General features: G+C 38.7%; 1 long non-coding RNA gene across 3 annotated transcripts in view; it reads left to right on the forward strand.

Annotated features, from left to right (window-relative positions):
- Positions 1-21721, forward strand: part of LOC101708362 (uncharacterized) — a 90383-nt gene that overhangs the window by 24129 nt on the left and 44533 nt on the right. Inside the window, exon 4 of one of the 3 annotated variants that reach the window (XR_205824.3) lies at positions 8949-15175. The exons of the other annotated variants lie outside the window; for them this stretch is intronic. This is a non-coding gene — a long non-coding RNA (uncharacterized LOC101708362). Of the gene's footprint in view, positions 1-8948; positions 15176-21721 lie in introns of those variants that run through there. 3 annotated transcript variants of the gene reach the window in all.

Here is a 21721-nt window from a genome sequence, read left to right on the forward strand (position 1 = left end):
CAGCAAGAAATAACAGCAGGACCAGACCACATCTCCCTTTTATCCCTTTCAGACTACCTGCTTTTTGGGTGGTGACACCTACACCCAGGGTTGACCTTCCCATTATCCATACCCAGAACTATGCTAAATCCATCAGTGGACTGATTTAGTAATCACACATCCTTAATTCCAGTATCGTGCCCTCAATCCCAGGATCACACCTTTAATGTACACTCACACACTTAAGATCTACCACCTCCAAAAAACCCCACCTATGACTGGATGAAGCGTTGGGGGGACTTCTAGAAACAAGTCGTAATACCACCCTTTATCCTGTTTAATCAAGACAGTTCTGAAGGCGTATTATTAAAGAGGCCTAGACAGTGGAAGTGAAGGGACACTGTAGACCTTAGTGGGATGCAGATGAGGTCTATAATGAAGATTAGATATCTGTTCCCAGGATCTGTGTGTTTTCTTTTGTTCCTGTTTGGGCACTCAGTCATTTTTAGTGGCAAGGAGGCTAGTGAATCTGTATAGCTCCCAGATTTTATCTCTGATTCTCTTTGGAGTATCAGGACTGAAAGAAGCTAAGTCTCACTATTTTGGGGAAATTCTGGAAAGTCTGGTTTAGATACCTGAAAAGACACTCTTTTCTGGTGCCTGAATTTTCAGTTTGAAGTCCTAGGCTCATACATATTTAGCAGGCAGAGAATAGGGTTTGCATTTACATCAGGACATCTTGTGCCAGACGTGCTAGTGGCCCAGGACAATGCCTTGGTGTCAAGTTAATCAGAAAAGCAAACATCAGGTCTGTTGGCTATCAGGTTGGCAACAAGTGTAGTATCCTAGCCAAAGAGTTTGGATTCAGAATGGGATAAACCAGTACATTTATCTTCTATCCTTTAAATAGTCCTTTGATAAGAGGGAGCTCAGTGTATCTGTTCAGGTGGGTTGTGTTAGACAGATTTTATCTTAGGTTTATTGACAGCTGACTGACTTATGAGAATAGATGCAGGAGGATATGTTCTTGCATGTATAGAAGGGCATCAGGCTTCTAGGATGATGTGGGAGATAAGACATTCCAAAAATATATTAAGCTAAGCGTGGTAGTAAACACTTATAATCCCAGGAAGGTCACATGGTTGAGGCCAGCCTGAGAAATTTAAGTGAGATCTTTCTTAAAATAAAAAAATAAAAATGTTGGGGATATAGCACAGTGGTAGAACAACTTGACCCTAACTCTCTTTCTCTCTCAATCCTGATTTATATATTTTCAATCCCCTTTTCAATGAAGAATAATTACACAATTTAAAACCACACCGAATCCATGAAAATATTTTATAGACAAAATGAAAATGATGATTTCATACTTTGGTGTCCAGCAAATTACAAAATAATTGTTTTTTGTGTGTGACTATCATTTTGAAAAATGATGATTCCTAATACTGTCCATTTACAATCAGTAGAAACATAGAAATTTGTTCATGCTTGTGAATAGTATAAATGATCAGAGACTCACGATATATGTGGGTTGGCAACAGGCATGGCAATCAGCCCAGATCCTGGTACCCAGAGGATGCTCCACTTCCTTTTTGGAAAAGCTTGGATGACTCCCTGTGTGCTGTGTTGAAGGCAGTTTATCAAGCTATAGCCTAGGTACAGGCCCAGCAAGTACATTCCCTGCAATCCTGGGAGAAGCTATTTGAACTTGCCCAGTTCTGAGGGCCTGTGTGCCTCATAGTATGATCTTCTAAATCAAGACCACCCAGGCAGGCTTGTGTCTTCCCTGCTGAGGGCTGGTTTGTCATAGCTGCTTTTGTCTACTCTCTAGTATCTATCCTTGAATGAGGCATTATCTCTCAAATGAGGCAATGGGCCCACCCTAATCTACAAGGATGATTTTAAACACAATGCTAATAAATTGCAGAATGTGAGGTGGTCTTAGGAGAGGAATTTGAAGTATATACTCAAATGTTAAATGCTAAATTTAATGTAGACATTTGATATCTTTTGTATGTCTGTGCATAGTCATGAATTTCTTCATGATCAGGAATGGATTAAGGTATAATACTCATGTGTTTGACAAAGAATGAATCTGCAGAAAGAGAGCTGATGTTTGAAGACCATGGGTGAATGAATTCTCAGGTCTTCCAGATGTTTGTAAATAGATGATGGCCAGGCATTTTTTTGGATGCTTGACCCGAAGAGGTGATATGTGACCTTCAGAGGGAGGTGGAGGAAAATGCTTTGCACAAACCCATCGTGCATCATATTGGCTGGTCGACACAATCAGGATAACAAATCAGGTACTTTCAAAAGACATTGTGGATAAAGCTGGAAGTCTGGAGGCCTTTGACTATCTTTCCCAGTGTCCCAATATCAGTAATATTGATACATCTAATCCAGCATGTGACTATTTTTATGCTAATACTTATATCAGGTATGTGCCTACCATAGTCTTATTTTGCCACCAGAAACATGGTTGTATATATAAATAGCAAGTACATATAGACATGGATGCAGATATAAATATAGATTAAAAATGGACTTTGTAAAAGCTGAAGGTTAGCAATTTTGAATTTGCAACCTTAGTATTTACAGAAACTGAACACTAGGTGGCAGCCAGTTACCTTCACATTGGAAACGGATTCAATTTTTGGCTTCTCTTTTTCTTATATGGGAAATTTAAGTGTTTCTATCCTTATATAATGTTTAGTCATCAACTATTCTGACAAAATGAACTAGGGCTGGGCTCATCAACCATATTGAGTTTGCATACAACTTCATTTTGTTTTATTTGTGGTGCTCAGGGCAGAATCCAGGTCTTGAGTTATACTAGACAACCACTCCACACTGAGCCACATGCCCTCCCCCTTACATGCAGTTTTCAAAAAGTAGATTTATCATGCAGCTCCTTAAACTTTTATTCTCTTGGTCTCCACAGAACTGTTCAGTAATGAAGAGTAATAAATGAGTAAATGAACCTTCACTTGGCTCCAAAAACAGGCCAATCCCTAATCCCATTATTGATTATAATTACCTTGCCTAAAATCACAACTCTGCATTCAAAATCTGAGGGAAAAAGTGCATCATTGTCATTTACATTTTTTTTTTTATTGTTTTTACAGACTCACCAAGGTGAATCTTTATTTTAAAAGGGCCTAGGCTGCAGCGCAGTCGGGGCAGGCCACATGAGGGAACCCCCCTAGAATAAAACCTGGGAGGTGCTACTGACATAGCAGCTCCAAGGCCCATTTCAGTGAGGGTGAGGGCTGAAACTGAGGCATCCTCTTCTGCAAGGCTTGCTGGGAATGTTTGGTATACAAATAAGGGGTACAGATCTATCCATTCCGGATCTTAACCATTCCGGCGCATGCTTCCTTCTCATAAATGGAACAGTATCTTCTGAAGTGACTGGGGTGGGGTAGGGTCACCATGCTGCCTGACTGTCTGCACACATGTTGGAGTGGAGAATGGCAGCTTGACAGCCAGGGAAGACACTGACGCAAACTGTTCCAGTCCATTATGGTGCAAAGGGGTGCCAAAGGAAGCAAGGGGAGGGGCAGACAGCCCTGACAGGATAATATGCTTAGTCTTGATATCAATTATCAGTCCTATATCTAGGGTAATATTATTGTGTACCTCAGAGATGGTCAGATTTCCTCTTTGACCCTTACTGAGTGTGAACTCTCATCAGGCCTTTAACTGTGGCCATTTTGTTTTTGTTATTCACAGACGACCATGGCATGGCTTTGAGTCTTTGAAAACATAAGAAATCAAGTACAATACAAATTCTTTCTACTTCAGAGAAATTTATGAAAATTACTGGAACATACAAATTTCAGAACATATGTTTCTGATTAACTTTATGTTTCTAACCATTGTGCTGGGTAAATATTTCCAAACTGCAAGAGATACTAGATTCCTAAAACTTCATCCAGTAGAGCCAGAATTAACCCCATGTAAGTGAACTGATAAAGGGTTATTAATTTGGGGTATAATTTTTTAAATTTTTATTGGTACATTTTGGGTATACAATATAATGACATTCATCATTGGAAATTTGTACCTTTTCATAATCTATCTTGGTTCTTATTTTTCCCCCTTCCCCTGCCCTCCCTTCAACCCCTCCATCCCTCCCTATTTACAAAGACTTTGTTTCCATTTTTTCATTTTCTCATATTAATTCCATTCCCTTCTTTCCTTTCCCCTACTCCTCCCACTTCCCCTTCCCCTTTGCCCCTTTTCTTCCTATTTCACCTTATCTATTATACCTTTTAGTCCTTATTTACACTTTCAGTTTTTCACACCAGAGAAACTATTCAGTATTTACATGTGTGTCCTGTTTATTTTACTTAAGAGTATCACCTCCACTCCACGTGCATCTGTTTAGCTATAAATGTCTCTAATTTCTCATTCTTTAAGGCTGAGTAGTACTCCATTTTATAAAAGTTGCTCATCAACTGGATGAAGAAATGTGGGTTTTTTATAAAATGGTATAAATTTTTTTAAAAAAATTTGCTGATTCTTCTGCTTGGCTTGCAAGATTTAAGAAAAAATTTCTTTTGGGTTACCTACACTTTATAGCAATTCAAGGCATTTCTGACTCCAGCATCCCTGAGGTGAGTAGTGAAAACCCGAGATGCTAAGGCTCTCTTTCCCCTTAGGCTACTGAGACTCCTTCCTTACTCCCACTGCCGTGTGATGCTCCATGCCTGGGTGGTGGTGGTGGAGTCTAGTGAGAGACGCTGGTGCAGGGGCAACCACATCCATGTTGTTGCAGCGAAAGAGGAGCAGGTCAAAGCGGATGAGGCTGGCAGTGGGGATACAGGCACCCTCTCCTATGGCCAGAGTGGGTGGCAGTACCTTCCTCTTCATCCTGGTGGTGATTACCATAATGCTCTGTTGGCTGAAGAGTCCCTTGAGAAGGGCTTGTGCTCCCCTACCATGTAGAAGGTCCTCTACTTCACATTAAAGCAATATGTCGCAGGAAATAGATAGCAAATTCTAATCCACACATAGAACAGGGCAAGAAGCCTGAAGATGACACACTTCTTCCTCATGTGTAAGGGAGCAGAGCAAGCCTGGAGGGCTTCCTGGAGGTCTGAGTGATGCTGGGCCTTGAGAGCTGGGCCAGACTGGGGCAGGTGAGTATCATATAGCCATAGTAGAAGTGAGCATAGAGGAGTAGGGGCCTGATTACTTGGGTTATTTGGCAGTTCACACCTCCATTCTCCCTCTCCTCCTCCCAGATTAGCTGCTCCCTCTCACTAATGCTGCCCCCCATCTTCACCCAGCATAATGACTGTCTTGGAGGATGGGTAGGGAGCATTGGTGATAGAACAAGGACAGCAGTCACATTTCCCACAGCCTCCAGAGCCCTGGTGCCCTTGGGCAGCAGTCTCTGTGACCCCTCACTATGGCCAGCAGCACAGCCCTGGCCTGTTTCCTTGGTGACTACTGGTACCTCAACACAACCCACTGGTGGTGACTCTCCTGGGGGATGAGGGTTGGTGCTAAGGGAATGGGGTTGTTTGTCCCCCGAAGCTGGTTCATCCATTTCAAATCTGGAAGATATTCACGCTAGAAGACTCACCATACTCCAGTACCTTTCCAAGTGCAAAAGACACCACAAGGCGAAGCTGGTCATGTGCACACAAGACCTGTGCAAGTCCTTTACCTACTAGTACACTAATTGCTGAGGGTGTGTGTTCTCCCAGGCTGAGAGCCAAGCTTCTGATCCCATAGTAGCTCCAGCTCCTGGAGTGAGTGGTGAGTGAGCCATTAGCTGGCATCCTTACAGACCCTTCCTATATAAGGTGGGGAGCATGCAGTAGGTCAGTTGAGAGCCATATCAGCCTCCTGCCCCCAGGACAAGATTCTAGAAGAATCACTGTATGCCTTCAGTGAGGATCACCTTCACATAGCTGGTGAAGGGCCTAGGTAGCATCCTTATCTTGATGTCTATGCATATGTGTCGTGGTCCTGGCTCTGACTTCCATGTCACTGCCCTGTTTATACCTGAGGTGGCTGTTTTAGCTTTGGGAGTGGGACAGATCCTTCAGTGCATAGCCTGAGTACAGCTGTGGAAGTAGAGGGTGGGAGAGCACAGAATTGACCACCCCTGCTTCCTGCTGGCAGGAGTACGTGGACCATTCAGTGCCCCTTGAGGAGTACTCTACAAGTTGCCAGGACACACTCAGCTCCTATGACTGCTGCCCCTGGCCCTCCCCAAGATTGGGGACCTTCAATGCAAAAGGCCCCCACTAGTGTGATACTAGACCCCAGCTTGTCCTGTTGATGCTGGTATGCTTTCGATGGGGACCAAGACCCATTGTGGATGAGCAGGCATGCAGGTATAATTTTATATCACAGTTGTGTGGGGAGCAACTCTCAGTCCCTTGGTTGCCTGTGCTACTGCATGACCTCCTGACCAGTGCCAGGAGCGCCAAGGAGGGACTTTGTCCTGGACTGAACCAAATGTGGATGGTACCACACAGAGAGCTGCAGAGAATAGGCCACTCTCTGGTATCCAAGATAGACCTCAGCCCCTCCACTGGCCAAAGCTCAGGAAAGACCCCATGGGGCAAACCTGCCAAAGTGTCACTTTGTACCTGGAGGTGAAGTCACAGCTCCCCCACCTCCAGGGTTCCCTGTTCCCCCCCACCATGACTGAAATTATGGGCACCTGAAAGTAGGATCCTTTAACTTTTATTTAACAAGTTTATTCCAGAAATTATTGTGTATAAGTAGATGCTATGTATCAGATACATTTGCATACATATCTATACCTATAAAAATATCTACAGAGAAGAAGAAAAGGCTGGTACAGCTAAGACACAGGAGCCTGAGGGGACAGGAGGCTAGGTGCTGCCTTGGGATAGGGAGGCCCCCAGTGAGGGACTTGCTGGTAAGACAGATGTAAAACCAGAGGAGCAATGGGTTTTTTTCTGGCACCACAGTTTTGTTTCAAAGTCTCTAACTGCCCTTGTGTATTTGAGAGCTACTTCCTGGCCTCATTTCATCCCCGTAATCAAAGCATTTATCCAGGGACATGCCACAGTGTTTTAAATTTTATCTCAATGACTGAGAAGTTTTTGAGGGATTGCTGAAAATATTCATCCAGCCAACACCCACAGGCCTTCAAGGTCCTTAGTGGTTTTAGATGATTCCAGTTATAACATTTTATTTCTTTCCAGCTAGCTTTTTCAGAGAAACATTATGCACTCTGAATTTTTCAGTACCATATTTCTTCTTTGGGACAGAAAAAACAGAGAATACCTCAGAGGAAGGGGACAGGGACAAGCTATGGTACCCAACATTACACCTTCGAGACCCACTCAAACATACCCAGAAGTGTGTTTTACTCATCTGCTAGGCATGTCTTAATACAGTTAAATTAATCTCAATTAACACTCACAATTGTGTTGTACATAATCTCTCTGTTAACTGACCACAAATTGGATATATGTCCAGTAGTAAGAAATTCTAGATAAGTTTAGAAAATAACATACCTAATGTTTCCCATGCTTTAATTCCTGCAAGGAACATGATGAGAAACAAAAATGTCTTTATAGGACATTCAAAATGGCAGAATAGATTCAGGTGCTGTGTTTCCCTGTTTGGAGTAAAATGCAATAGGGCTCATTTTGGAAGGATGTCTCTTCTAACATCATGCTAGAACTTGTTTTCCAGGTAAGTCATATTTTTGGGGAAAGAACAGTTAACAGCCTCTCCACAGCCTGAAATCTATTCAGTGAGATAAAGAAAAGAACTCTGGGGATCAAGAGAGAGGTAAAGCTACAACTCATAAATAATAAGAATGGCAACATAGAGAAAATAATGAGTTATAACATCAACACTGGCTCCCAAGGTGGGGAGAGGAACCTGACTCTCCAACCACAAGGCAATCCCAGAGAGGTCAGGAAGCTCCAGTGATAAACAATGAACCAGAAACAGGATCTACAGAAAAAAACCTATGATTACAATAAGCTGTAAAGCTGATGAAGAAATCTACAGTGAAAGTGACTCTTTGCACACAGCAGGCTAGCGTTAGAGAAGAAATCCACTACAGTCCTTAATGTATTATTTTGAAGTGGTGTAACTAGGAGCCATGGTAAGGGGCTTACTTGAGACTGAGCAACCCTGAGGATCATATATCACCGAACAACCACACTTCGGGGTTCTTGGGGACACCCTGCCACTGTGACTGGGCAGGAGACAAACAGAAAAGACAGTCATGGAAAGGGGGAGAATTAGTTTCAGACTCCCTAAGAAGTTTAAGCAATGTGGAGCTCCATCTGTGTAGGGCTTGATGGCTGGTAGCACTATATTAAATGTTCTGAAGTGAATTCATTCCGGAGGAATACAACACATGAGTGGGAAAAGTGTGGCAGAACTCAGCATTCACATAGCAACATCCTGTTTATTGAGCTTGGAAACAAAACTTTGTTGCAGCTCATTATTCCTCATTCATCTCTGGTTGGTGAAAAGGAACTTTACCCATCCACACAACTCAGTGTTGAGAAAATTTGGGGACCAATTTTCACTGTTTTTTCTGTTTTTACTCCTTTTTATTTGTTTGTTATTTTTTCTGTTACTTTTACATGATTTCATTTAATTTTATTCTTTAATGTGAGTTTTTGGTTTCACTTTTCTCCAACTGTTCCTTATCTTCTTAAAAAAAAAAGCACATCTTTCTCCTTCTTTCATTTTTCCCCATGCCCTGCCACTTTGTTATCATCATCATCATCATCATTATTATTATTATTAATCTTTACTAATATTTAGCTTTTTGTTTTCCCTTTATCATTTTTAGTTCTCTATATTATGCCATTTTGCTTTTCTTCTTTCATTTCTATTGTTGATGATGGATTGGTTGTTGGTTTTAATTTGTTTTTATTTAATTTCAGCATCTGATATTTCTTCATATTGGCATTATTACTATGGTTTGTTTTCTCCTCTCCTAGTTGTACTAGGAATCAAGCCCTCAAGAAAGCTGATCACAAAGAAGAAACTCACACAAAAGTGGGTAATGCACAAATATCAGTATAAAAAGAAGAAGGTGATAAAATAAGGCAACATGACTCTTCCACAGGTGACTAATTCATAAGTAACAATACAAAGATATCCAAATGGATAAAAAGGTGGACAAAAATCAAAGAATTATTTTTAAATGACCAATAACTTTAAGGAGGGTTTAAATAAACAGTTGAATGAATTAGGGAAGCTTATGCAGGAGATGGAGCCACAATTCAATAAAAAGATAGAGGTTCTAAAGAAGAGGAAAACAAAAATCTTGGAAATGAAAAGCTCACAATCAAATAAAAAACTAAATGAGATGCAAGCAAAGGACAGAATTTCAGGGCTTAAGGATAAAAGTGATGAATTATCACATCCAGATACTAGTAAAGAAAAAATAACAAGTTATTAACAAAGCACCCAAAACCCTGGGACGTGGTTAAAAGACTGAAATGAGGAAGGTGTTGAAGTTCAGACTAAGTTCGTTGAACAGAAAATCTATTTCAATGAAATACTACAAAGTTCCCGAATGTTGGAAAAGATACTGACATCCATATGTAGTAGGCATTTAGAACCACAAAGAAGCATGGCCATAAAATAATTTCCACAAGTCACATTATTGTTAAAATGCCAAGCATATAGAGCAGGTTAAGAATATTGAAAGGTGAAAGAGAGAAACTTAAAGTCACATATAGGGGCAGACCCATTAGAATAATTGAAGACTTATCTCCAGAAAGTATAAAGGTCAGAAGATCATGAAATGATGTACTTCAAGCCTTGAAAGAAAGTATCTACTAACATAGATTATTAAATTCAGCAGATTTATCTTTCAAGTTGAAGGAAAAATAAAGAATTTCCATGAGAATCATAAACAAAAGAAATTAATGACCACTAAAACATCATTGCAGTATAAACTTAAAGGAATCCTACATACTAAAGTGGAAAAAACATCAGCTATTGAGAAGAACGTCAAGCACTACAATAATATAATGAAATAACTACTGCCTATCTTTCAATAATAACTCTGAATCTAAATGGCCTTATTTCTCCTAAAAGAAGTGGACTTGCAGCCTGGATTAAAAGCAAGACTCAACTCTTTTTTGCCTTCAAGAAACACACCTCACTAAGAAAGATATGTAAAGTAAAATCAAAAGGAAAGAAAACAAAGTTTTATGAAAATGGAATCTGAAAATAAGAGGAGTAGTTTTACTCATATAAAACAAAGAAGAATTTAAGACAAAATTATTTAGAAGAGAAAAAGAAGGCCACAATATATTGGTAAAAAAATAATCCACCGAGAAAAATAGAAAACATATACACATTGCATATTGGTGCATCCAACTTAGTAAATCAAAATATTTGATGGAAAGGGACACAGCACCCAATACAATAATAGTGGGTGACTATAAAACTCAACTCTTGACAAGACAGGTCAACCAGACAAAAAACTAGCAAAGAATCATGAATTGAACTGCACCTTAGACTGAACAGGAATATAAGGAATATTTCATCCAACAACTAGAGAAAACACAATTTTTATAGGCACATGAGTTGTTCCCCAAAAGACACCATATTTTAGTGTATAGAGAAACTGTTAACAAATCTAAAATGTTTTAAAAATTCTTATATCTTATCCTATCATGATAGAATGAAACTGGAAATTAACAGCAAGAGAAGCTACAGGAATTGCACAAACACATGGAGATTGAAGGGTCTCTATTTTTGAACAATCAGTTGGTCATTGAAGAAATCAATGGGGAAGTTTAAAAATGCCTAGAATCAAATGACAATACAACCAAATAACAAATACAACCAGCAATAACAAAATAACAGTACAACCAACAAGAATCTCTAGGCTATAAAGGGAATAAAAGGGAAATTTCTACCTTTGAATGGCTACATCAAATAATCAGAAAGATCTGAAATAACTTAATGATGCATCCCAAGGTCTTGGAAAGAAAGAACTATCCAAAATCAACCCCAACAAAAGGAAAAAATTAGTAAAGTCAGGGATAAAGTTGATATAATGAATACAAAATGAACAGTACAAAGGATAAATGAGACAAAGTTACTTCTTTAAAAAGATAAACAATATTCAAAATCCTTTATTTAAACTAACCAATTAAAAGAAAAGACCAAATCAATACAATCAAATAAGAACAGGGGGATTTAAAAAAAAAACACCACTGAAAATCAGAGAATCAATAGGGATAATTTTGAAAATTTATGGAGGATCTAGAAGAATGAGGTAAATTTCCACACATATACAATCTACCAAAATTAAAATAAGAATATATAAAACACTTAAACAGGTCAATAGCAAGTCAGAAGGTTGAAGAAGTAATAAAAAGTCTCCAATAAAGAATCTTAAGACCAGGCAAATTCAGTGCTGAATTTTATCACACTTTTAAAGAAATATTACCACCAATGCTTCCCAAATCATTTTATAAAATATAAAGAGAAGGAATGCTTCCAAACTCATTCTATAAGGCCAATGTCACCAAGACCAGAAAAAGACACAAGAAAAAACAATATTAGTGATTAAATGTAGATGTAAAAAGCCTTAATAGATTACTTGTAAACAGAATTCAGCAATCCATTAAAAAGATCTACTTGGTCTATTTTCAGAGATTCAAGAATAGTTCAACATATGCAAATTAATAAATGTTTTGCATAACATAAAGAGAATCAAGGATAAAAATCACATGATCATTTTTTTGAGGCAGAAAAAACTTCAACAAAGTTCAATATCCCTTCAATGACAAAAGCCCTGAAAATCTAGATCTTGAAGCAGTATACCTTAATATGGTAAAGGTTATACAAAAAATGTACAAGCATCATACTGTATGTATAAAACTGACAGCATTTTCTCTAAAATCAGTAATGAGACACAAATGTCCACTGTCTCCCCTCTTATTCAATGTATTACTTGAAATTTTAGTCATATCAGTTAGGCAAGAAAAAGAAATAAAATGGGCACGAATAGGAGAGGAATGAGGCAAATTATCTTTAGTTGCTGATAATACGATTCTATACTTAAAAGATACTAAATACTCCATCAAAAGAATTTCCAAACTGATAAATTCAGGAAAGTAGTAGGATATAGAATCAATAATAGAAGATAGATTGCTTTTGTGTACACCAATAATAAACACATTGAGAAAATAATCAGTAAATACAATTCCATTCACAAATGCTTCACAAAACACCTACAAATCAACCTAACTACAAAGATGAGAGACATCTGCAATAAAAATTTAAGAATTCAGAATAAAAGAATTGAAAAGAACACTGGATGATGGAAAGATCTCCCATATCCATGAATCAGAAGAATTAATATTAACATGGCCATATCAGAAACAATGATCTACAGAATCAATGTAGTTCACATCAGAATTCTGATGGCATCCTTCACAGAACAACAAAAATCCCAAAATTCAGTAAAAACACAAAAGACCCAAAATAGCCAAATAAATCATAAACAAAAAAGAGAAAAGTTGGAGGCATCACAATTTCTGATTTCAAATTATACTTCAAAGTCATACTAACAAAACATCATGGTACTTGAACCAAAAAACGACATGTACATTAATGGAATAGAATAGAGGATACAGAAACAAACTCATGCAACTACAGCCATCTGATTCTTGACATGAGTCAACATCATACTCTGCCTCTTTAGCAATTCTCCTGGGAAAACTGGACATTCACAAGGCAAGACTGAAACTAGGTCTGCATCTAAATGTATCAAAGACCTAAGTAGAAGACCTGAAACTTTCAAGTTGCTAAAGAAAATATAGGAGCACTTCTTGAAGTCCTAGGCACAGGCAAAAATGTCCTGAATAGGACTTCAACAGCACAGAAAATATGATCAAGAATCAACAAATGAGACTACATCAAGTTTATGGGTCTACACAGCAAAAGAAACAGTCAACAGAGTGAAGAGACATTTTACAGAATAGGAGAAAATCTTGGCCAGCTATTCTTTTGACAGATGATAAATATCTACAATGTATAAGGAACTAAAGAGTTTAACATAAAAGGAAGAAAAAGGAAAGGAGAAGGAAAAGGAAGAGGAGGAAGAAAAGAGGGAGGGGAAATAGCTTGATAAATAAATGAATTAAAAGTCACTTCTCAGAAGAAGCACAAATGGACAATGAGTATATAAAAATTTGTTGAACATTTTTAGCCATTAGTCAAATGCAAAACAAAAAATTACATTGGAATTCCATCTCACCCAAGTTAGAATGGTTATCCTCAAGAGTACAAAAAACAATAAATACTGAAAGGATATGGAGGGAAAGAGCTCTTCTAATATGCTGATGGGAATGTAAATTAGTCAAACCACTATGGGAAATCAATGTGCTCCTAAAAGAATATAACTAACATATGACTACATTCTTTGGTACATATCTGAAAGTGTTAAAAAGTCAGCATATTATAAAGATACTTACATACCCATATTTATTGAAGCACAATTCACAATAGCCAAGACAAGGAACCAGCCTAGATTTCCATTAATGGGTGAATGGAAAAAGAAAGTGTGATATGTACACACAAAGGAGTACTGTTCAACTGTGGTGAAGAACATATTATGTTATTTTCAGGAAAATGAATAGAAACAGAGATAATCATATCAAATGAAATAAGCCAGACGCAGAAATACAAGTGTCGTATTTTCCCTAACATATGAATCTAAAATAAAAATGGCATGAAAGTAGAAGTGAGATTATTAGACAAGGGGAAGGGAATAAAGCAAAGTTTGGAAGACATAAGGAAGTTAATAGAGGAGATGGATATTATCAAAATGTGTTAGATCCGTGAATGAAAACACCACATCAAAACCTAATATGTGTAAAATTAATAGATACTAATAAAATATATTTTAATACTGGAAAAAACTAATATCTAGAATATATAAAAAATTCAAAGATTAGCCCCCCACCAAAACAACCCATTCAAACTATGGACAAGTAAAATGAATAGACACTTCTCAAAAGAGGAAATACAAATGGCCAATACTTACATGGAAAAATGTTCAGCACCTTTGGCCATTAAAGAAATGCAAATGAAAACAACCCTGAGATTCTATCTTACTCAAGTCAGAATGGCTATCATCAAGAACATAAAAACCAACAAATATTGACAAAGATGTGAGAAAAAAGGATACTGTTGGTGGGAATGCATTCTTAAAAAAAAAAAAACCAACCCTAGACCTAAAAGTATTATTCCATTTGACCCAGGTATACCTCTCCTGGGTGTATTCCCAAAAGCGTTAAAGTCATTGTACTTATATATAGAGATACCTATGTATCTATGTTTATAGAAGTTCAATTCACAATATAGCTAAACTATGGAAATAGCCTGGATTTCTTATAAACACACAAGTGAATAAAGAAAATGTAGTATATATATGTGGAGCTTCTCATCACACTCAGTGGGTCAATGTTTGCTCGGGTTGACGGGGGGTGGGGTGGGGGGATGGGTGCTACTAACTCCAAAGAGCCAGAACATCTTGAAGTTGGGATGTTTTCCCAACTCCAGCAGAAATGGGCCTTGTAGGGAAAACAAGGAAGCTCCCTTGGGGACAATCAGATAAAAGTTAATAATTCACCCAAATGGTCACTATGCCTTGCTAACCTAAAACAAACCTCTGCACTGAGCAGAAGGCTATGCCTTTGTTGTTCCTCGATCAATCTGGACCTGGAGTCAATTTGGGGCTTCATTTCAGTGAAGTTCCCTGACCCTCCATAAAGATATTCTCTGTCTCTCATGTGTTTCATTTGTCTCTCTGTCAGAGTTTGCTGCCCTGAACCTGGCATATATACAAAATGGAATTTTACTCAGCCATAAAGAAAAATGAATTCATGTCATTTGTTGGAAAGTGGATGGAATTTGAAATTATATTAAGTGAAATAAATCAGACATAGAAGGTTAACTATCACATGGCTTCTCTTCTATGAGAAACTCTAACTCTAAGAGTGAAATAAAGGAGAGATGGTAGGCAGCTTGGAGGCAGACTCCTTGGAGATGGGAAAAGGGATTCGAGGAAAGGAGAAATGCAAGGAGAAAGGAAAAGGGAATCAAAACTGATCAAGAAATTCCCCCAAACAAATGTTAATTATTATGTATCACAGGCATATCCAAATAAAACTATGTGTATTTAAATGGGGAATATTGTGAATTACTGGAGTCTTCAGAGTCTTGATCTGCTTTGTGTTTTGAACCCCTGTCAGTATAGGGCCAACAGAGGGCATTCTGAATGACAGATCTTTAGGAAACACTGTTTTCACACATTTTCAATACCCCTCCACATACTGTCCATAAAAGGTAAATTTGAAGAATTTTAAGAAATCTTTAAAATGCAATATTGGACACTTAAGTAACCTAAAATTTCCCATGGAGGCACACACTATGGACAATGAACCTTTTAAGAATAATATTCAAATTCATTATTCTTACATTCTTCTCTACAGTGTTCTTAATGGAACATTGTAGAATATTTGTAAGAAACTTTATATACTGATTTGGAAATTGAAGTAAACTTAAGGGTGTAAGGCTGGCATTAAGTTTCATTCCACTGAAAAACTATGGATGATGAATTTTTTTCAGTACCAGGGATTGAACTCTGAACCTTGAGCTTGCGAGGCAGGTGGCTGAACCACTGAGCTAAATCCCAATGATTAATTTTTTTTAAGAACCATGATCTGATCCATATTTTCCATTCCCTTATGCATAGTGCCCATAAAGTTCCTATGTCCATAGTAATGAGAAACCTTTGCTAAGAAGTTAGAAACTGACATAATCTAAAGTTTCTCAAGGTAACATGGCTGAAATTCATAGAAATTACACTGTGGATGATGGATACTAAGAATCATGTTGTGATACATTATTCCTACACACTTCTGTTATAGTGCCTATGAAGGGTAAATCATGCAGTATAAGAAACAGTTGCATGCCATGCTACTTTTGGAGAAGAAATACACTTCAGGACCTACTTTATCCTGGCATATTATAATCAGAAGCTATCTTGAGAGGGACCTGATTGTTTGAAACTTAGTCACTCTAGGAATCAGAAGTCACAGAACAAGAACAGTTTAGGTTTCATGGGGATACTCTGCCATCAAGACTGTAGGGGAGACAGCCACAAGTGACAGTCAACAGTCTTGGTGAGAAGGAAATTTAATCACAAATCTGAGAAATCTCAGAAGCAGGGAGCTCAGGCTGGGGAATGTTTGGTGGGTGGCAGCATCATCTTTGTGCTGAAGAGTCAGAGGCCCATTGCCTGTGGTTTGGTGAAGGGGCTTAGCTTGAAAGTGGCAGGATTGACTGTAGCTTGCTTGGTTCCAGTGACATTTCCCTTCACCAGAAAATGCAGTGGCATTTGCTTTTCCCACTCTCTGATTACTTGGTATGGTCCTGGGTTTACAAATCTCGGGAGAGCTCTGGAGCAAGTAGGACAGCTAACCAACCTACATTCCTCAAGACAGTTGGGAATAGCAGTGGCTCCAGATGCACATAACGAAACAAATAAACAACAAAAAGCCCCTGGGGTGAATACAACCCTAAGATAGACAAGGTAGCGTTGAATAGCCTCCCTCAGCAGGCAGTGTAGCACCAGCTTGTTAAGTGGGAGTGGAGAAAAATTACAACGGCCCCAAGTGTGACTCACTAGTTCTCCGCAATACGTGGTACATTCAGGTACTGGGAAGTAACAATCCAAATACCTTGGGGGTTTTTTGGACTAATTTTCTTTTCTGTTTGTTGTTTCCCACTATAGCTTTTATCTAATTTTATTGTTTTTATTCTTTAATTGGACTTTTTTCAAAGGCAGTATCTATTGGAAACAGCAATCCTTGCTGCAGTGAGTTTATATACATTAAGGAGTAAGTTTACCTTTTATTCCACATGATCCATGAGCACACGTGGCACATTGGAACAGCACATTAAACCTCACAGAGCCTATACAGCTAGATAAATAAAACTCTGGATACAAAATAGGACTTTTATGACATAGAAAACAATGCTGTACACACAAAATGAAGGTGGGACAGAAAGAACAAATGAAAATTTAACAACTAAACTGAGAAGTTCTGCATCATACCTTAAACTTCAAAGCACAGAAATCATCTACATTTGGTCCACATTGAAGGCAGAATATGCACAAAATGATATTCAAGGAAGATTGGATTTTTAATCTCCACTCTTTTTGCCTTCTCTTTATCGTCTCATGTTTGTTTTCCTTTATAAAATCTTGTTTAATCTTTACAACCAGCTCTATAGAAGCAGGCTACAGCCTTGAGGGGAAAATTTTTCGGCAGCTCCAAATCTATACTGCTGTTGTATCAGTCTATCAGAGTCCTAGCCCAGCACCTCGACACTACCACTTTCACCATGGCCTATTTGAGACTCCCAGAAATTATGTCATAGGCACAAAGTATCAATATCATACTGTTACAGGAAGTAATACTGGAGATGAAATGTGAAATATTATATCTCCCAACCTGCTCACTGTACAGTATGCTTAGGTCTTCTCTAGAAATCAAAGAATGAGTCCTAGAAACAACTGAGGTGAAGAGTAGGAAGATACTTATTGATAGGAAAGGTCCTGAGGGGCAGGAGAGGATCCAAGTGGGGAGTGGGTAGCCGGGGGACCCACTTTGCAAAGGAGTTTTCTAGGGTGAAACCCAGGTGGGTACAATGTGGGCCACACCCATGAACATCCAATCAGGTCACAAATATAGTCACTGAGATAATAGTGGTCCAGTTGAGAAGCAAGTTATGTAACAAGCATGGATGGAAAGAACAATGATTTTCTGGTCACCCATGGGGGTGGCTGATGCCTATCTAGACTTCATTAGGCCCAGTGTTTGTTGTTTGAGGAAGTATGTAGGTCTGATCATCTTGTCTTTATCTTGAGGCCCAGTTTCCAATGGCTGCAGCTGTGGTGTGTTTCACCTCTGTCCTAATTCCTTCAAGGACCTAGCCCTATCTGACTGCTTATAATATTTCTACCTAGCTAATCTATCTATACTAATACCCCCCAAAAGGGGGATCATTATGTCAAAATGTGTGTCTAAGGAGGAAAATAAAAGGTGCATTATTCTAGCTAAATATAGAATCGAAAGAAGTTGAAGTCATAGATGTGGAGAGTAGCAAGGGAGGTGGTTATTAGGGGCTTTAATCATGATTGTCAGCTAGACTGGTTTTTGAGATGCCTGAGGGATTAGTAAAGCACCCTTCTGAATGTACCTTGGGAAATCATGGTGGCATTATCTTGGGGGCTGTATTTATTTGGCCATTTTTCTTGGGTGCTTTTCCCCTATGCTCTGCTTCTTGTCTGCCATGAAGTGAGCAGCTTTGCTCCGATATATCCCTCTGTCATGATGTTTCTGCCTTGTGGCCAGCCAAGCATGGACCGAATCCTTTGAAACTGTGCATCAAAATAATCCACTCCTCCTTTAGTTAGAGATGTCAGATATTTTGTCTCCGTCATGGAAAAACTGATCAATGCAGAATATTGGAACCAAAAGTGAGGTCATTGCTTTGACTCCACAATAGCAGAGTATGGATTTGGAGCTGCCAAATAATTTCCCTGTCAAGGCTGTGGTCTGCTTCTATAGAGGTGGTTTGAAGCCTCCTGATCATTAAACAGCTGGAGGACAAGCTTCCTTCTGAGGAAAGTCAGAAAAGTGAATCTTAGTGGGGCAGAAATGCATCTCTGTTCTTGGATCCTTGTGGTGAACTTTCCACTGGGCACCTTCATCCAGCTCAGTACCTGGCCAGCCCAGCTCTCTTGATAACTGCTAAATTCCCATCAAAATGAAGTGACAGTGGGTTTTGATTTCTTTATTTCTCATGCACTGGGACTGGCAATCATAAAAGTTCTCATTCACAGAAATCAGCCACATTCTGTAGTGCATTATCATGAGGGTAAATCCTCTAAAGTGATAAAATTTGCATTGGGTATGTTTACTTGGCAGTTGTGAGGACACATTTGTCATCAGCACCCAGCAGTAACAGAGAGGTAGTGTTTTTTCATTCTAGCCACATGAGCCCCAAATGTTTTTCAGTTTGGTGGAATCACTTTTTTAACTTAAGTACATTGAAATGGAGATCCCAAGAACCCACACTCCCTATTTGGCCCTGGGCTGCCTCTTTAGAATATTAGTCACCAAAATTGATGGCAGATCTATAATTGGCACAGCAGATTATGTCTGGGTTCTGCTATATTTATTCAGTAAGTGTTCCATAAAATCACATTATATAATCAAAACATGATCTTAATAAATCATGGTGCATGAAATCTACCATCAGTATTGGGAAGTCATTTCTGAAGGAAGGAGTTTGCCGATTTCCCAAAATTGGGCCTTGCTTGGCACCATCCAGGGCTGCTCTTCAGTCCCTGGAGTGGCTGAGAGCTGTTCAGGCACACAGTTTGGCCCAGGGTATTCTGGGATTGACTTGAGTTGGGAAATATTCTTTTAATATCCTTTGTTGTCAAGCTCTCGACCCTGCTCCAAAATATATCCATTCTTCCCAACTTCCTTTCCCCATTGCTCATGCTTTTATTCAAATATAGAACCCAATTATTGCAGTAGCTTCTTCACTAATCACACTTCAAGATATTTTATTTGCTCTAACTTATCATACACTCATGATGCTGCACGTTACACCTCCCCAGATCTTCCCTAATCATTCGCTAGTCCAAACACCTTCTGTCAATGAAACCTAACACACACTCTTTTCCACTTTCTTGTATCCATCATACCAGTCTGTGGGGACAAGTCAGAGCTCTCCCTTGTCCTCTGCCTATGTGTTAAATTTAGCTAACTGAGAAGCTTGAAGAATCCAGTAAGAAAGAGTGACAGGAGATAATGAGAACAGAATATTCATTTTCCTGTTGCTTTTCTTTGACTCATCACAGGCCAGTTGTATTCTGCAACAAAGATCACAGCTCCTTTAAAGGATTCTGGGAAGGTGAGGCAAGAGAATTGCAATTTTGAGTCTGCCTGAGCAACTTGGTTACTTAGACACTGTGTTAAAAATTAAAAAATAAATAAAGGGCTGGGGATGTAGCTCAGTGCATAAACTTTGTGTTCAATCCCCAATCCGAGAGAGAGAGAGAGAGAGAGAGAGAGAGAGAGAGAGAGAGAGAGAGACAGAGAGAGAGAGGAGGAGGAGGAGGAGGAGGAGGAGAAGGAGAAGGAGGAGAAGGAGAAGGAGAAGAAGAGAAGAAGAAGGAGAAGAAGAGAAGAAAAGAAAAGAAAAGAATGAGACCTCATGGCCTTCTTTCCATGATATTCTCCTTCTGGTTCTAGAAATAACTCCCTCTTAAATCCCTTTGGGACCAAGTGTGACACAACACACAGATTACAGCACTATTCATGGAACTGCTGAACATACCCTTATTAATAGGCCTTCAATAACTCAACATCTTTTCATTCTAATTATATTTTATCATTCCCTGGCCATCTCTCAACTGAAACACTTTTCTATAACCATTCAGGGCTTCACTTTATAAGACAGAATTTCATTCACCATTCTTACCAATACGTATCATTTTCACAGTTTACTCTTTGCAACATCGTTTGATATTCTTCTTTAATATCTACTCCTTTCTATATTAGGGTAAATATGTTTTATGTATGTTTTAAAAAGAAATTCTGTAACTATCATAAACAAAAAACTAGCTTCATTATCCATAAATAAAATATAACTAGAAGCATAAATATAAAACACACAAAGCTGTGTTAGTGAGTTTTTTGTTTTGTTGCACTGAGCTTTAAATCTGAGAACTCTACCCCTGCTTGGTTGAAAAACAAAAAGGAGATATTATTAAATATTAAAACAGTATTAAAAGCATCCTCCTTGGTATAATAAAAGGCAGGCAGTGAATCATAAAACAAGAAAGTTACCTGGTTTTCATTTCTGTGCTCTCTTCTGATGTGTTTGTAACTTTGCAAAAGTTGTATCACATCCCACTAGTGATCTGCTCTTCATGCTCAGAGACACTGCCTCGCCGGATAAAATATAGTTCATCAGGTATTGAGTGTTCTTCTCTGAGGAAGGCAAGACTAGTAAAGGCATTGGAAGTCCTGCTCTGACTGCAGCCACTTTTTCCACCTTCCTCTTCTGCCAACCCTCTGGGCATCCTGTTTCAGCTGAATTAAATTAAATGACAGTCTCCATATCTTCCTTTTGCTTTCATGATTCTTATCTGCCCACAATGATGTTCTACTACTACTCATCCTATGAGGCCCTCCTAGGCATCACCTTCTCCACCCAGCTTCCTTTGCTCATGATCTGCCTGTCCTGTGCTCACAAATCTGTTGGTCATCCCACCATCCTGCAGTGTAAGTCCTCCTGCTATGGCCTGGAACTTCTCTTTGCTTACATCTCTCTCTTACTATGCCATGATCCTATAGCCCAGTGTAAAAACAATAAGGACAGTTTAAAATTGAGTAAATTGAAACACTCACTCACTAGTAAATTCTGCCTTACTCAGTGTACAGAATTAACAACTTAGATCTCTGCCTGAGTTTTCCAGCACAATCAACTTCTGAGATCCTTCTCTGCCCTTCAAAACTTGTAGAATGCTCTAGTTTATATTTTGGCAAGTGTCCTGTTATTATTTAAAGGAAAACCAGGCAAAAAGAAAAACCAATGAATAAAGCCTGAAGAAGGAACTACTATAGCTGAGATTTATTTTTATAGCAAT

This window comes from Heterocephalus glaber, unplaced genomic scaffold (assembly GCF_053883595.1).
Source record: "Heterocephalus glaber isolate CG9 unplaced genomic scaffold, H.glaber_assembly_v1.0 deba00001561, whole genome shotgun sequence".
Taxonomy (NCBI): domain Eukaryota; kingdom Metazoa; phylum Chordata; class Mammalia; order Rodentia; family Bathyergidae; genus Heterocephalus; species Heterocephalus glaber.